This window comes from Cherax quadricarinatus, chromosome 3 (genome assembly GCF_038502225.1).
Source record: "Cherax quadricarinatus isolate ZL_2023a chromosome 3, ASM3850222v1, whole genome shotgun sequence".
Taxonomy (NCBI): domain Eukaryota; kingdom Metazoa; phylum Arthropoda; class Malacostraca; order Decapoda; family Parastacidae; genus Cherax; species Cherax quadricarinatus.
The window spans coordinates 71,223,499-71,241,906 of NC_091294.1; the positions used below are offsets into that span (position 1 = coordinate 71,223,499).

Sequence of the window (18,408 nt, forward strand, 5' to 3'; positions counted from 1 at the left end):
GGTGTACATAACAGGGCTCAGTCACCACTGAACATATGCACATAACAGGGCTCAGTCACCACTGAACATGTGCACATAAGAGGGCTCAGTCACCACTGAACATATGCACATAACAGGGCTCAGACACCACTGAACATGTGTACATAATAGGGCTCAGTCACCACTGAACATATGCACATAACAGGGCTCAGTCACCACTGAACATGTGTACACAACAGGGTTCAGTCACCACTGAACATGTGTACATAATAGGGCTCAGTCACCACTGAACATGTGCACATAAGAGGGCTCAGTCACCACTGAACATGTGTACATAACAGGGCTCGGTCACCACTGAACATGTGCACATAACGGCTCAGTCACCACCGAACATGTGCACATAAGAGGGCTCAGTCACCACTGAACATGTGCACATAGGGCTCAGTCACCACTGAACATATGCACATAACAGGGCTCGGTCACCACTGAACAGGTGTACATAACAGGGCTCAGTCACCACTGAACATATGCACATAAGAGGGCTCAGTCACCACTGAACATGTGCACATAACAGGGCTCAGTCACCACTGAACATGTGCACATAACAGGGCTCAGTCACCACTGAACATATGCACATAACAGGGCTCAGTCACCACTGAACATGTGCACATAACAGGGCTCAGTCACCACTGAACATGTGCACATAACAGGGCTCAGTCACCACTGAACATGTGCACATAACAGGGCTCAGTCACCACTGAACATGTGCACATAAGAGGGCTCAGTCACCACTGAACATGTGCACATAGGGCTCAGTCACCACTGAACATATGCACATAACAGGGCTCAGTCACCACTGAACATGTGCACATAACAGGGCTCAGTCACCACTGAACATGTGCACATAACAGGGCTCAGTCACCACTGAACATGTGCACATAACAGGGCTCAGTCACCACTGAACATGTGCACATAACAGGGCTCAGTCACCACCGAACGTGCACATAACAGGGTTCAGTCACCACTGAACATATGCACATAACAGGGCTCAGTCACTGAACATGTGCACATAACAGGGCTCAGTCACCACTGAACATGTGCACATAGGGCTCAGTCACCACTGAACATGTGCACATAACAGGGCTCAGTCACCACTGAACATGTGCACATAACAGGGCTCAGTCACCACTGAACATGTGCACATAACAGGGCTCAGTCACCACTGAACATATGCACATAACAGGGCTCAGTCACCACTGAACATGTGCACATAGGGTTCAGTTACCACTGAACATATGCACATAACAGGGCTCAGTCACCACTGAACATGTGCACATAACAGGGCTCAGACACCACTGAACATATGCACATAACAGGGCTCAGTCACCACTGAACATGTGCACATAACAGGGCTCAGTCACCACTGAACATGTGCACATAACAGGGCTCAGTCACCACTGAACATGTGTACATAACAGGGCTCAGTCACCACTGAACATGTGTACATAACAGGGCTCAGTCACCACTGAACATGTGCACATAACAGGGCTCAGTCACCACTGAACATGTGCACATAACAGGGCTCAGTCACCACTGAACATGTGCACATAACAGGGCTCAGTCACCACTGAACATGTGCACATAACAGGGCTCAGTCACCACTGAACATGTGCACATAACAGGGCTCAGTCACCACTGAACATGTGCACCTAGGGCTCAGTCACCACTGAACATGTGCACATAACAGGGCTCAGTCACCACTGAACATGTGTACATAACAGGGCTCAGTCACCACTGAACATGTGCACATAACAGGGCTCAGTCACCACTGAACATATGCACATAACAGGGCTCAGTCACCACTGAACATGTGCACATAGGGCTCAGTCACCACTGAACATGTGCACATAGGGCTCAGTCACCACTGAACATATGCACATAACAGGGCTCAGTCACCACTGAACATGTGCACCTAGGGCTCAGTCACCACTGAACATGTGCACATAGGGCTCAGTCACCACTGAACATATGCACATAACAGGGCTCAGTCACCACTGAACATGTGCACATAACAGGGCTCAGTCACCACTGAACATGTGCACATAACAGGGCTCAGTCACCACTGAACATGTGCACATAACGGCTCAGTCACCACTGAACATGTGTACATAACAGGGCTCAGTCACCACTGAACATGTGCACATAGGGCTCAGTCACCACTGAACATATGCACATAACAGGGCTCAGTCACCACTGAACATGTGCACATAACAGGGCTCAGTCACCACTGAACATGTGCACATAACAGGGCTCAGTCACCACTGAACATATGCACATAAGAGGGCTCAGTCACCACTGAACATGTGCACATAGGGCTCAGTCACCACTGAACATGTGCACATAGGGCTCAGTCACCACTGAACATATGCACATAACAGGGCTCAGTCACCACTGAACATGTGCACCTAGGGCTCAGTCACCACTGAACATGTGCACATAGGGCTCAGTCACCACTGAACATATGCACATAACAGGGCTCAGTCACCACTGAACATGTGCACATAACAGGGCTCAGTCACCACTGAACATATGCACATAACAGGGCTCAGTCACCACTGAACATGTGTACATAACAGGGCTCAGTCACCACTGAACATGTGCACCTAGGGCTCAGTCACCACTGAACATGTGCACATAGGGCTCAGTCACCACTGAACATATGCACATAACAGGGCTCAGTCACCACTGAACATGTGCACATAACAGGGCTCAGTCACCACTGAACATGTGCACATAACAGGGCTCAGTCACCACTGAACATGTGCACATAACAGGGCTCAGTCACCACTGAACATGTGCACATAACAGGGCTCAGTCACCACTGAACATGTGTACATAATAGGGCTCAGTCACCACTGAACATGTGCACATAACAGGGCTCAGTCACCACTGAACATGTGCACATAACAGGGCTCAGTCACCACTGAACATGTGCACATAACAGGGCTCAGTCACCACTGAACATGTGTACATAATAGGGCTCAGTCACCACTGAAAATGTGCACATAACAGGGCTCAGTCACCACTGAACATATGCACATAACAGGGCTCAGTCACCACTGAACATGTGCACATAACAGGGCTCAGTCACCACTGAACATGTGCACATAACAGAGCTCAGTCACCACTGAACATATGCACATAACAGGGCTCAGTCATCACTGAACATGTGCACATAACAGGGCTCAGTCACCACTGAACATGTGATGATGATTCTCGTTCAAACAACTAAGATACGTCACAGTTGCCAGTATATAAATTTCACTAATGTATATTATTGGATAAAAACAAACAAAAAAAAAAACTATTATCTACAATCTTCCTACCGTAAATCTAAGATTTTAATTACTCTTCCTAAACGACGTTCAACACTAAGAATGTAAGTAAATGAGTAACTACGGAACACGAAAAATTTATTGAAATTTGATTTTCATTCTCAAAAATATATGACAATTTTATGGAGGCTTCTGTCCTTTTAATAATGGTACATACTAGACGATATTACTTTTACTGTATCTAAACGTACTTTAAATGCTCTGGACTGGTCATCCTTGCTAAATAGTACATCAGGTAGTATTTGTTGAATGTACATTCACCTGCTTGTTCTCGACCCCACAAGGGAGGTTCCTTGACGCTGGTGAGGGGCTCTTGATCAAGGAGTTGGATCTGTGCTCCAGTTCCCTGAACTGAGCCTGAATACTTTCCATCCACCCCCTCCCTCAGGCGCTGTATAATCCCAACGGGTTTAACGTTCCCCCATAATGCTTGTTCTCATAGTTGACACTTGTCCATCCTACGAGAGGTACCCAGGTACCTAGTCAATGCTGCCAAGTTAAGATTGATAGTGGTGAGCTCACCGCTACCACGTATTTGGTAAATGACTGCTTAATGGTGACAGTGGTCTTAAGTACTGTGGGGTAAGTGGTACTATCTTGGACACCACTAACCTCTGTTGTTCACATGCAGGTTGCTTTCTCTCTCTCTCTCTACGGAGACAATCTAATGTCCGTATTGTGCTGGGGCTCGTCCTGCCCAGGGGCAGCTCCAGAAGTTTTATATAAGGGAGGGCTAGAGGACTGCTTTAAGTTGCTTCATTATTGTTATTATTATTACTCTTTGGCGCCACCATTGATCCTGTGTATTCACCTTATAAAGACGAGGACATGTTATAGGGACAGACTATGGAACATTGTTAAAGAGCTGGTTCCTCTCCACTGTTTAATTGAATGTTCAAAGTCTTCTGCAGATCCCTGTGATGAATGCATTGAAGTTACTTTCTCCTTACAGTCCATAACAATCATCCTCTTTATAATTTTAAAGTAAAAGGACCATCCTTTGGACCAAAAAACTTTCTTTTCTCAGATGAGGAAATAGAAGCCGTCTCAGCACTGCCATTGCTCTTTAATTCCTCCATAGACTGATACTACCTCTGTAACCTCAAACATGATAAAGAGCTCGGAGACTCGCTTCAGCCTGACATAACTATTGTATGTCATGTGCAAGTCTAGTGTGAAAAAGGTATATTATTCCCGCATCCTCGCAGCCTAGTAATCCTGTTTTACAATCCATACGTGATAGGTTACTCACATAATTGCTGACTTTAAGATTAAGATGTTTATTTTGACAAATTACATGGTTGTACAGAGGAATATAATATTTGGGTGTAAATGCCAGAAGCCCCATTGATTGCTGAGCATTTTGGGCAAACTTAAAGGTTAGCTTAAGATTAGTAAGGCAATAATACATAGTTCATATGGTCATTAGATGAGTTACAGTGAGTACAGGAGAACTGAATATTCTATCAGGTAATGCTACATGGTTTTGATAAGTCTAGTAGAGACTTATTACACTAATTAGTTAATAAAGATTACATTAATAATATGATGTATTACACTTTAGTACTATTTAAAACAGTGAAATTTGGTATTACAATGGAACAATTTACATTATGATGTACTGTATTACAATCTACTACTATTTAAAACAATGAAAAAACAGACATCCTAATTTGGAAGTAGTAAGTAGTTGAGCATTGATCAGCACAATATGGGGAGCTTTTGAGAAACTGGTAGTGAGTAGGTACGGTTTGTCTGGTTAGTTTTGGGTGATGAGGTGATGTCTTATTAGGGCCTTAAACTGATTTGCAGACAGTGGTCCTTTAGTTTGTTTTGGCAATGAATTCCAGCTCTTCAGCCCTTTTATGTGCATGACATTTTTACATATGGAGAGATGAACACGAGGGATATCAAAGAGTGGCCTGTGTCTCGTATTATGGTTGTGTTCTGTTACAGTTATGAAGGAGGAGTTTAAGAGAAGGATCTACATTAGAGTATAGTGTTCTGTGTATGTAGTAGGCACAATAATAAGTGTGGATGTTTTGTATATTTAGCAAGTTAAGACTCTTGAAAAGAGGTGGAGTGTGTTGTCTAATCAGGAGTTAGTACTCAATCGCACTGCAACTTTTTGCTGGGTTATTAAAGGCTTAAGGTGATTTGCTGTGGTTGATCCCCATGCACAATTACCATAGATGACATACGGGTAAATGAGAGAGTGGTACAAAGCTAGAAGAGCTGATTGGGGTACATACTACCATATCTTTGAAAGGATACCTACTGTTTTGGAGACTTTCTTGGAAATTTGCTGTATGTGTGTCTGAAATTTGAGACTGCAGTCAAGGTGGAGACCTAGAATTTTGTCCTCTGTTTATTTTACAATAAAATAATAGAGGTTACAGGGAAAATTATGGCAGCACCAGGTACTGATCTCCCAGTTTTCTACTCTTATGCCCTTCATGGGAAGTTCCTTGACGCTGGTGAAGGGCTCATGATCTAGGGCATTGGATCTGTGCTCCGGTTCCCTGAATTTAGCCTGAATACCTTCCATCCCCCCCAATGCGCTGTATAATCCTACTGATTTAGCGCTCCCCCGTGATTATAATAATAATCTGCTCTTATGCATTTGTCTCCAAGAAACTAAACCTCACGAAGTTATTGGATGTTTATATATATATATATATATATATATATATATATATATATATATATATATATATATATATATATATATATATATATATATATATAAATTTATTTATTTATATATTTATTTAAAAACACACGGTGTACGATATGTTCTACACAGATTCATGGGAAACAATAACATGAACAATTATAAAAGATGTCAAAGCTCAACTTCGTTACAATCCGCACACAAAATACCTACATAAGGAACACGTACTCACAAGTGGGTGTACTAAGCACCCCTCCCACCTACCCCACCTGCAGCCGTACTCACAAGTGGGTGTACTAAGCACCCCTCCCACCTACCCCACCTGCAGCCGTACTCACAAGTGGGTGTACTAAGCACCCCTCCCACCTACCCCACCTGCAGCCGTACTCACAAGTGGGTGTACTAAGCACCCCTCCCACCTACCCCACCTGCAGCCGTACTCACAAGTGGGTGTACTAAGCACCCCTCCCACCTACCCCACCTGCAGCCGTACTCACAAGTGGGTGTACTAAGCACCCCTCCCACCTACCCCACCTGCACCCGTACTCACAAGTGGGTGTACTAAGCACCCCTCCCACCTACCCCACCTGCAGCCGTACTCACAAGTGGGTGTACTAAGCACCCCTCCCACCTACCCCACCTGCACCCGTACTCACAAGTGGGTGTACTAAGCACCCCTCCCACCTACCCCACCTGCACCCGTACTCACAAGTGGGTGTACTAAGCACCCCTCCCACCTACCCCACCTGCAGCCGTACTCACAAGTGGGTGTACTAAGCACCCCTCCCACCTACCCCACCTGCAGCCGTACTCACAAGTGGGTGTACTAAGCACCCCTCCCACCTACCCCACCTGCAGCCAAAACATCGTGAACAAAATACAGCCAACAGCCGAACATACAAGCGGCTTCATCAGTTACTGTAACACATCCTAGTCTTGTAATCGACACAGTAAGCTTAAAGTGCACTTATTTACAACATAAAACCTAACTTTAATACAAAGACAGTTATATATTTTAAAACCGCGAACTATGGTCGGGTATTTTGTTTCCCATGTTATTTTAAAACAAGTAGTACAGTTAGTAAAATATACAGAAAATCTTACCAACACGAGGAGATCCAATACATCCTGCCGCCTACTATTACATTGTCGGGCGTCCAAACTAAAACCTCGCCCCTCCTACTCTAAAAGACGATATTGATTGTACCTCCTCGAAGTTACTGAATGTAGTCTTTACAATGTGTCTCTTCTTACCCTTACGTCGCTGTATAGTCCTTGTGGCTTAGCGCTTCTTTTTGATTATAATAATAATAATTACCCTTACGTCTCTTACAATGAAAGTGCACTTTATTCAAACTGCTTCATTATACTCCAGTCTATGTTTATTTGCATAAGCGGTATGCAATCTACTCTTAGCATCTTTGTCTTCGTCTCACGGGAAGTTCCTTGACGCCACTGAGCTCTTGATCCAAGGAATTGTACCTGCCTTTTGCTTGGGTCGAACCTGAATTCCTCTCATTTCCCAAGTTATTTTATGACCCTTATGGGTTTAGCATTCCCCATGTGTGATGACTATATGTACCTTTCTCACCCCTTGGTGACTCGTCCTTATCGGAGTTTTTCTTCTTACTCCTTTGCCTTTATGTATCAAATGCTGAGGCTCCGACCCATGAAGACCCATGTAGACCCATGAAGACCCATGTAGACCTATGAAGACCCATGTAGACCTATGAAGACCCATGTAGACCCATGAAGACCCATGTAGACCCATGAAGACCCATGTAGACCTATGAAGACCCATGTAGACCTATGAAGACCCATGTAGACCTATGTAGACCCATGAAAACCCATGTAGACCTATGAAGACCCATGTAGACCTATGAAGACCCATGTAGACCCATGACCCATGTAGACCCATGAAGACCCATGTAGACCTATGAAGACCCATGAAGACCCATGTAGACCCATGAAGACCCATGAAGACCCATGTAGACCTATGAAGACCCATGTAGACCCATGAAGACCCATGAAGACCCATGAAGACCCATGTAGACCCATGAAGACCCATGTAGACCCATGAAGACCCATGTAGACCCATGTAGACCCATGAAGACCCATGAAGACCCATGAAGACCCATGTAGACCCATGAAGACCCATGAAGACCCATGAAGACCCATGTAGACCCATGTAGACCTATGAAGACCCATGAAGACCCATGTAGACCCATGTAGACCCATGAAGACCCATGCACTCATACTCCTTCATGTAATAATCTTTAATTTATTCAACGTCTGAGTAGTAGAAAAAGATCTTCACGATATCAACCCCTTCCTCATATTTCATTTGCTTCAATTCTTACTTATCCTTATCGCTACTGAACTCTACCCGCTGCTTCCTCCATTGGTGAGCTATAATATTTATCTGTCACATCTCTCAGTTGCTGAATTTGCTATCCCATGAGCCTCGAGTGAGCATTTTTAATAAATGTGTATCCTGGTTGTCACCAGCTTATGTCTGGGCCATCAAACTCTTTGCCGATTGGCGCAGATATTGATATAAACTCACCACTACCCACAACTTAGATTTCAAATAAGTGAGGGTAAATTATCGACTTGTCATAAGAACAACCAAATGAGCATTTAAGCTTCCACTTTAAGTGTTACCATTTGTATGACTTCAGTGTGGAAAGAGGTGTGTAAATTAGCGAGTAAGCTCCAAAGTTCTTGAAATTGCTGCTTGCTGTAGATTAGCAGAATAAGATGAAGTCGCAAACACAATAGGACATCACTTTGTTCAGGTGTTCCATGAGTCACAACCCTTACCTGACTTCTTTCAGTTTCAATATCTTTGTTGTAGACTTCACCTGTTGCAAAGATAAACCCTATAATGTTTCATTTACCACTCTTGCAATTACATCAATACTGTTAAGTGTCAATTTACATCAGCTGGGTTTGATATTCTTGTTCTCATACTTCAACATTTACGTCTTTCTGCATTAGACCTGTTATTACCGGTATCTCTTTTCATTAGGGTTTGATGTAGGAGAATGGTACCCATTATACATTAATAGAGCATTTGATTAACATGAGACTAGTTTGGTATTGGAGAGAGAGCTGTTTCTTCCCACTTCAGTTTGGGTACTGAAAGTACCATTCTCCCATTGATCCTTTAATCCGTCTTGATAAGTACATTCACAATGCTTCTGTTTTCATGGTTTCCAACACCAACTTTAACTTCATGACAGATTGATATTTTATCAGGATCAGTAACAGCTTCTCTTCAAATTTTGTTTAAGTTAAAGGTGCATCTGTAGCACAATCTATTTTTATTAGCTATTGGTCTATCTTCAGTACTACCTCGGGGAATATAATACTCTTTTATGTGGATGATTATGCTATTGCTTGTGCTGGAACAAATATCCAGCAAGTGACCACCTTACAGAGTGCAGTTGGCTGTGTCTAGATGACTTCAAGTTTTGAGTAATTAAAACAAACTATGTTATTTACTCGGTGTTCTGTGATTCCCCGTTTCGTGCTCTTCCTGTAGTTTTCCTGTCCCGGTCTGCCAAACTGTTAATTTTTTGGCCTTCACTTTGACTTGTAGGATGGAAAATACTCACAACAGCCTTAGGAGCTACACATCTCAGCTGGCTAAATTTTCCGGGTACTTAACAATAATTCACATTATACCTTGGGTGCCACTCGGCTTGAACAGCTATTCTCTCCAAGCGTGATGCTGTCCATTATCAACTGTGCTCTATGACCCTTGTAGGTTCAGCGCTTCTTTTTTATTATAATGTCCATTATCAAGGATTATGTGTGTCTCGGTGCCTTTCGCTCGTCCCCAGCCAAAAGTCTGCATGTAGAATCTAAATGTTCTTTCACTGCATGACCGTTAAGATACTCACCGTTCTTGCAATAAATTTATCTTTCATGATCTTCACAACTACTGCGACTAATCGAATAATCACAGACATCATCCTTCTTTATCACGCCTTTTTAATTTTAGCCTTCAGACTAGTTCTTTCTCACAATTTGTCCCCTTCTTGCTGTTCACCCTATTCATTTCTTTTTCACCTTAAGAGGTCTAAGACATGCATCTGTCTTTCCTGGTAGCGCAATTCAGAGAGTCTTACTAGATTTTTCTAGTATTTTCACGGCTGAGTTCAGTTCACTTCTTTCAGTGATCACTACCTTGCTTCTCTTCTTTCTTTTGTTGTAGTCTCTGACTGTCAAAGTGAACTGAGTACTTTTCAGAGCTTTGACTCCTCGCATCTCATTGTCCTTTCTATTCAACGCTGCTCGAGTTACCTCTTCAGCAAACGTAAAGTCATTGTTTCTTGTTGGGTCTTGGTCTTACTGGTGTCCAAGGCAACGAACTTGCAGATTCTTCTGCCTATTCTGCAGTTCAGGACGTGATCGTGCCATACAGGGATGCTTCGTATTGAGACGGTTTTCTATTTTTTTCTAAAATGCATTCTGGAACATGGGCAACGTCGCTGGTCCAGATTAAAGGATGAGAAGCTGTTCTTTATCAAACTACAGTCGAGTTCTTGGCTGACTTCTCATCATTGCTGTAGCTTTTGGGAAACAGCTTTCGCACGACTTCGTATTGGCTGCACAAGACTCTCACATAGACATCACATGGAGAGGCACCCAGTATCTCCTCTGCAACTTGTCAGGTGTTGTTCATAGTTAAACACCAGCTGCTTAATTGCACCACTTATCAGAGATTATGTAGAATTCATTTTCATTGTTTTTCATAGACTTGGTGCACTCTGCTTGCTCTCCTTTGACACACTATAACTTTTTAATTGAACCTGATTTATTGATGCAACGTTGTTAGCTCATAAGTTCATTAAACTCTCTACCTCCATTTGCTGACAGCCTCCATCAGCTTTGTAGCACTTTTTGACCCATACGATATGGCGAAATTTTGCGAATGTAATATTTTTTTAATCACACCTAGCGCTGTATGACCCTGGTGGGTTTAGCGTTTAGTTTTGATTATAATAATAATTTAATCACACCAACCATCTTCCACCAATGTAGGGTGGCCCAAGAAACACACTCATTGTCATCCATTCAGTTGCTGCCTTGCCAGAAGCTTACATAACAGCTCAGATAACTCTCTGAACTGTAACATCCTCATCTCTCCCTCAGAGTGCAGGCACTGTACTTCCCACCTCCCGGACTCCAAAGTCTGGCTCACCACATACTGTCGATTCAATCTCACATTGGTCTTCAGATGCATGATAAAACTGATAAATTGGCTAAGCTGTATGCTCTCAAAGAGGGAGTAGGTTACAATCTTGGCTTGTCAGTTAGCAGTTTGAGAACAATACGAAAAGAACTTCAACTGAACTTTATTGACTTAAGACTTAGGGAGATTGACACAAGTCAGTCCATCTATCATCATTCCATCATGCAGGAGGAGCCACATGTCTATGGTGCATCCAACAAAATAAGCAGACTCTTGGATGTCACTACTGCCCGGCTTCGGCTGGGTTACAAGTATCTTTGGCAGGTTAAATCACCGCCACCAGATGTAGACCAAACGAAATGTAAACTTTGCCAGATGGACTATTGTCACACCTTGCGTCATTATGTACTGGAGTGCGATAAAATTAATGAATTTAGAGACAACTCACTCAGAAATGTTCAAGAAATGGCAAAGTATTTTATCCACAGTGGTATATTACAGACCATTCTGGAGAAATACCCTGACTTTGCTAGCTGTAAATAATGCATTACCACGTGTGTGTGCGTGTGTGTGTGTGTGTGTGTGTGTGTGTGTGTGTGTGTGTGTGTGTGTGTGTGTGTGTGTGTGTGTGTGTGTGTGTGTGTGTGTGCATATATTAGTACGCTCATGTGCATGTGTCTGTGCGTGCGCCCTCGTGTGTGTGTGTGTGTGTGTGTGTGTGTGTGTGTGTGTGTGTGTGTGTGTGTGTGTGTGTGTGTGTGTGTGTGTGTGTGTGTGTGTGTGCGCGCGAGCGCGCGTGCTTGTGTGTATGCATATATTAGTACGCTCATGTGCGTGTGTCTGTGCATGCGCCCTCGTGTGTGTATGTGCGCGCGCGCACTAGTGTGGGTGTATGATCCACTTAATATTTGTATTTATAATTCATTACAATTGTGACCAGGTGTGGACGTATCAGTGGTTCATTACTTTGTAATTTGCTCATGACTGTAACCATGTATAGGAGTGAAGCTGATTCATCACCTCTGTAACTTGCCATGATTGTGACCAGATCTACCTGGAGTTCATTACCTTTGTAACTAGTTCAGCTATCATAACTTTGGGGTCCAGTCACTGGACCCATTATGTACCTTTGTAATCTTTTGACTACCGCCCACAGGATGGGTATGGGGTGCATAATAAAGATATTAAACTAACCTGATTCACTGAATACCTTCATTCATGTTACCTTGCTCTTACACTAACAACATGTCAAGACAAAAAAAAAAATTGTCTCCATTCTAATCTAACATGCTCACATAAGCCTCTTCGGTGGTTAAGCCCCTATAACACTCAAATCCTTTACCCCATTACTCCAGTACTTCTCAGAATCTCGCCCGTCCTTCCCAGATTTATATACCTTCCTAGTCATCCTATTTTGCTCCTTTCCTTAAATACCCAAACCACATGAGCATCCCTCCTCAGCCCTCTTGAATTATGCTTTTGGTGACAGACCCTTGTGATTTTAGCGCACAGTTCTGATGATGAGGATGATGATGATAATGGTAATAATAATAATAATAATATGCCCTTGGTAACTCCACACCTACTCTTTATGCTCTGACTTCTTTGCATAATCACACTACACGTTGCCCTCAAACACGGCATCTCCACTGCCTCCAGCCTCCTGGCTTCAACGCTCACAACCTATGCTTCACACCCATGTAAGTGTTGGTAGCTTTACCTCCATGGATAAAGTTCTTGGTCTCCAAAGATGACTCAATGCATAATACTCTTTTTTCCCCTCGTCTGTTCTATAGTTTACCCTACCTTTCACTGACCTCTCTGCTGACAAATCCACTCCCAGATATCTGAACACATTTATTTCTTCCATACTCTCTCCCTCCAACATGATATACAGTTTTTCATAGGCTAGATTTTTGGTTGCTCTGATGATCATCTAACTCTTTTCTATGTTCACTTGTAAATTTCTTCTTTTACATACCCTCCCAAATTCCTCCATCAATCTTCGCAACTTCTGTACAGAATCATCCAAAAGGGCCATGTCATCGTCAGAGAACAAATGTGACAACTCCCACTTTGTATTAAATTTATTATCTTTAATCCAAATCTCCCCAACGACAATTATGTTGATATGCAACACAATTGTCCTCAAAGATTTGTTAAGTTATATCATGAATTAAGGAAAGATCGTAGACTTCACCTTACGAAAGCAGACAAAGCAAATGCGATAGTAATTATGAACAAGGTGGATTATAGGGAAAAAATAAACATGATAACAGGAGACAGGGAAACTCAGGTGCCGTCTGCGATGTGGGGAAAGACTGACACATGAATATGAATGTGACTGACCTGACTAGGTTAAGGCTTAAGCCGGTGGGAGAATTGGACTTGCCTCGCATGGGCCAGTAGGCCTGCTGCAGTGTTCCTTCTTTCTTATGTTCTTATGAAGTGATACAGGTGGACTGCCGAGGAAGACACTGGCCTGGGGAAGACACCCTGATTGCTGACCTTTGGGAAGTTAGGAAGGGAAGGCATCCGGAGGGTAGAGGGAAGTCCACGAAGGGATTCCTGGACACACGAAATTGGGAAAACCAGAGATGCTCTGCATACTAAGGACTTTCTGCATGCACACCTAAATATCACTTCTCTCTGTGCAAATATTGTATCATACTGAAATAAAGAACCTTGAATCTTGATGTTGGTTGAAGAGGTGGACCTTGGAGAGGTGAGTAAGGACGATCATCTAATGAGGATACAGGTGATCTGCTGGACACATGAACCTGAAGGAAGACTCACTAGTACTGTAGTAAGAGGGTAATGGATCCTAAAGACGAACCACTAGCCTCCACTTGGCAGGGTTTGGCAACTCAGAGATAACTCTGATGCTCACAGTGGAGGCAATCACTAATAATAATGATAATAATAATGAACAAAAATACAGGGCACCGTGACTCGAACAATACACTAGTCAATGACCCAAATCCTACCGAAACGTTGTTATAAGTTTCTATTATGTGCGAGTTATTTGTGAACAACAACAACAACAACAATAATAATAATCTGAGAGGTGTGCATGACAACTAAGTGGTATTGCAGAGTCTCTGGGTAATGTGATGAAAAGGTAAGTCAACCACAACTGTTATGAATTACAATGATAACATTGAGGAACATATTAAGAGACCGGAGGGAGACTTGATCTCTTGATTCAACACTCTCTGGCGGTTCTTGATTCAACACTCTCTGGCGGTTCTTGATTCAACATTCTCTGGTGGTTCTTGATTCAACACTCTCTGGTGGTTCTTGATTCAACACTCTCTGGCGGTTCTTGATTCAACACTCTCTGGTGGTTCTTGATTCAACACTCTCTGGTGGTTCTTGATTCAACACTCACTGCGGTTCTTGATCCAACTTGAGCACCAGGGTCAGTTGCTTAAAAGCAACTGAGTACACACACACACACAGGAGCTGAGTCTCGACCCCCTGCAGCTACAATTAGGTGAGTACACACACACACACACACACACACACACACACACACACACACACACACACACACACACACACACAAATTTTTGTGAACGACATGACGGAAGGAACAGACTCCGAAGTGTCCCTGTTTGCAGATGACGTGAAGATGATGAGAAGAATTCATGACGTCATACAGTCACAGGCCTAAGGGATCTTCTATATAAACACATGGATGGTACTATGATACTCAGCTAATCTATATAACACATATAAGGGGATCAGCAACTATGCTGACATCTCTCATTCTCTCTCTCTCTCTCTCTCTTTCTCATTCTCTCTTTCTCATTCTCTCTCTCTCATTCTCTCCCTCTCTCTCTCTCTCTCGGTATTACAGCACCATACATGTCCTATGAAAATTCATTCCTGATTAACTAAGGCTGCTCATTATCTGCTTTTATTTGGTGTGTGATGCTGAAAATTTAAGACAGCAAAGAATGGTACTAACTTAGGCTTATGGAGCTGCATAGACATGTGATGATGAAGGAGTGTTGAATGAGACAGACAAGTTGTGGAAGGCAGCCTCCACTGCCCCTTCTTCTCATTCTTTTTTTGCTTCCATAATGTTGACATCTGCAATAAATAACACCATGTGATGCCATGCATATCATAAAACAAACTTCATATGCACTTAATTAAAGATAAGGGAGTAAAATATAAGTTAGATTTCTTGAACTGGTAGAGGGTAAATTAAATGAGCATACCTTTCTGCATTAACCCTTTGACTGTTGCAAGCCCCTTTCTGAAACTGTCATTCTATGTCACAAAAGTTTTGGAAAAAAAAAAATTCTTCTGAAATGATAGAGAATCTTTTCCCAAAAGTACGAAATCTGGTCGAAAACTCACGGAATTACGCTCCCGTGAAGTTAGCGGTCTCGGCGACATATACGCATCGGCAAATTCGCCGAATTTGAGTCCTGTTTTTGGCCAATTCCGTTGTTCCGGTTGACCAAACTCATAGCTATTTCTTTAGAACTCCAATTTTTATTTATCAGTTGAGTACAAGAAACTGCCCATTTACCGATTTGAACTACCCAATAAAGTGGTCAGAAATTGGTAATTTGGCCAATTTCACGCAAATTAAAAAATGCCAATTTCAAAATGGGGTCCAGAATAAACAATGTAGACATTCTTGGCACTAAAATAACATATCCTCTGTTCATTAGTCACGTCTCTAGGCCCCTCTTATATTACTATTGCTTTCTATATTGATTTTTTATTCATACAAATAAATACATAATTTACTGTTATGCAGACTAACGCATTATTGTAAAAATGATATAAATAATATCAGTGCACTAGTGAAAGAATATTAGACTCCCCAGTTGACGTGTATTGGACGTGTGGTGTAATTTGCTTACTCTTGAACATTGGTAAAAATCAAACATTTCCGCTACTTTGAGCTCAATTTCAAGGTCGTTTTCATCATGAAAGAAATGAAAATCAGCTCTATTTCTATAATATGTTTTCCATTTTATCACCTGAGACCATGAAAACGGGAATACAACGATAAATACTATAAGAAAATACAACTCAAAGTAGGCGTTTTAATCCAAAAAAACAGTCTCGAGTTTTTTCTCATTACGCACTGCGTGCTGCAGGATTTTTTTATGTAGTGCACACTGACCACACAGACCCATTCTCTCACATGTGGGCCTACCAGCTTTCTCCTGCTTTATTTGAAGCCGATAGAATTTACGCGTATAAATACATCAGAAACAGTGGCGCGTAAGACATATATATACAACGTAAACAGTCAATGGGTTAAAATATACTAAATATGAGATGCTTAACCTTGCCCACAGAATATTAGCCACTACAATTTAACCTATTTATAAAATATAAGGGGGTTTAATTAATCTTATGCAATGCAATTATAGTTATTCAATTTAACAAGAGATGGAATACTGCAGTAATTATACCAGTCATCTAAAAATTAATATTTAATGTTATGAGGGAATTTTACCATCAACTTATTCTTCTCGTGTAGTTAGATAATACCATGTAGTAATATCTAACTACAACAAAGGTTATTGTAAGTAAATGTGAAATGCAGTTGGCAACTGGCTGACACTCCTTATCATACTGCTCATGACTCAATGTTCTATCTTATCTCCAAGTTTTGAATCAAACTTAATTGGTTTCCTTGCTTAATCTTTGTTAAGCTTTCAATATGATGGCACTTCTTGGTCCACTCTCTCATAACACACAGACATTTGACCTAACAACAGCAGACTCTGCTCCTGTTATCATCAAACACTTGTGTATTTCTCTGTACAACATTATACAGCTGTATTTGAGTCAAACTGTAATAACTATTAGCAGAAATCTAGTAAAATATTAAAAGGAAAATGGATTTCATAAGAGTTAGGTTAAAATAGGCTGGTATAAGGTAGTTACATGGGTCATACATAAACTATTTAAATATTAAATCATCACTATTTATACAATTGACTGTAATCATATAATATACAGGTATTATTTTTGCTATAATAAAATGACCCCAATGAAAATAAGTTACTGTCTGACTTTTTTGGGTTATTCTAGGTCTTTATGCATATGCTGCTATTTATAAGATAAGATTTCGTTCGGATTTTTAACCCCAGAGGGTTAGCCACCCTGGATAACCCAAGAAAGTCAGTGAATCATTGAGAACTGTCTTCCATTGTGGTCCTCATTCTTGTCCCCCAGGATGCCACCCACACCAGTCCATTAACACCCAGGTACCTACTTGCTGCTAGGTGAACAGGACAACAGGTGTAAGGAAACGTGTCGAAATATTTCCACCCCGACAGGAATCGAACCCGGGTCCCCCGTCTTGTGAAGCGAGAACTTTACCAACCAGAGACATCTTCCACACTTCAGCAGTAAAACTGGCCAGTAATGATGAATAAAACATAAACCTGGTCCACTGGGGCTTGAAAGCATATTAATAGTTATCCTCGGGGTTTGAGGAAGCTTGGTTGGCATAAAGTTGCTCTTCCTAAGTAAGAATTACGGTAGTCCTGGCCACAAATCTCACCTTCTTGATCAGACAATTGAAACTAATGTCTCTCTTGATCTCAAATTAAATTTTTGAAATACTGGCTATCTATAATACTATTTTTTTAACTTATTTCTAACTATTCTAGGTCCTATAACAATGTTATTTTCTCTGTGTAACTCCATAAGTCTGTCTAAATTGTCAAATATTATATAAAAGTGGTTATTTAAGCTGTTATATTAAGGACCGCTTATGCTTCCACTATAAACATTTTCCACGGAATATTTCTGACGCCTAATAATTTCCACATTACTACTTGAACATAAACTCTAGTGAAAATATATTGGAACCAGTAATAATTAAAGATCAATATGTGCTGATCTTAATACTTTAGTACATTTTCTGAAGTCAATGTATAACTTTTATAGTAATGATGCCTCTCAAAGGAGGTTCCTTGACCCTGGTGAGAGGCTCTTGATCTAGGGAATTGGATCTGTGATCCAGTTCCCTGAACTGAGCCTGAATACCCCCTCCCCCCTACAGGTGCTGTATAATTCTACGGGTTTAGCGCTCCTCCATGATTATAATAATAATATAGTAATGATAATTGCAAATTATTTACAGGTGACTATGTTTATGTATGAAGAAA

At 41.7% G+C, this 18,408-nt stretch overlaps 1 long non-coding RNA gene across 1 annotated transcript in view; it reads right to left on the reverse strand.

Moving 5' to 3' along the window:
• Positions 1–18,183, reverse strand: part of LOC138853766 (uncharacterized) — a 180,308-nt gene extending 162,125 nt beyond the window's left edge. Inside the window, exons 1-2 of the long non-coding RNA XR_011392917.1 lie at positions 17,508–18,183; positions 15,225–15,349 (exon numbers count right to left, since the gene is read on the reverse strand). This is a non-coding gene — a long non-coding RNA (uncharacterized lncRNA). The remainder of the gene's footprint in view (positions 1–15,224; positions 15,350–17,507) is intronic.
• Between the last annotated feature and the right edge of the window lie 225 nt (positions 18,184–18,408).